The sequence below is a fragment of the Cydia pomonella genome, chromosome 1 (genome assembly GCF_033807575.1).
Source record: "Cydia pomonella isolate Wapato2018A chromosome 1, ilCydPomo1, whole genome shotgun sequence".
Lineage (NCBI taxonomy): Eukaryota > Metazoa > Arthropoda > Insecta > Lepidoptera > Tortricidae > Cydia > Cydia pomonella.
Window position 1 is genome coordinate 24,739,093 of NC_084703.1, and position 848 is coordinate 24,739,940.

Here is an 848-nt window from a genome sequence, read left to right on the forward strand (position 1 = left end):
AAAAATCTGAAACTTTTCGTGTGTAGTGTCACTACAGATACGATATGGCTGATTTGTTTTTTGTACAATATACCACAAATGTTATGTACATGATATCCTCATATCTAACCCCAAAAAATCAATTTTAAATATAATATGATTTAGTTTTTTATTTTAATTTTTCAATATTACACAGTTCTACTTCAGTACCTATTTTAAGAGACTTGTGGAACTGTATTGCAGATACGGTACATATTAATCATAAAATGATATGTAATATCCACATTCCCAACGGGGAATACCTCTTTAAACCTTCTACTGCGTCTTTTCATCAGTAGTTGGTATAGTTTGGCCTCCTAATGGTCAGCTACAATCCTCAACACATGCCGAATAATTAGGATTTTTTTTAAATTCATCTACAATAACAGGTAACATCACTCAATAATTATTTCTTATGCTTGGCCATGGCCCGCATATTAAATATATATAATACCCTTTAAAAACGAGAAATAATAAATAATAATAATAAAACAATAACCTTGCCCTCTTGCAAAACAAATCACTATGAATACCTATTTAAAATGTAATCATGAATCTTGAGAAGTTTGTTATATTATAAATGAAGACATTTTTTAGTGATCGCAAATAAATTTATTGACCGAGTGAATCAAAGGTCTCCGTTTCACCTTCGACAAAAAGGCTTTCGTAGATCCGGATGTTCTCTTCTAATGGTAGCATTTTTCAACCGATTCTCAATACATTCTATAAATAATGTAGAGGAGCAAAAAACGAATATATCCCGACGAATTACGAACCCTCTCTTTTTTTAATACAACCTGTACCAATAAATAACAAAAAAAGAAGCCCAT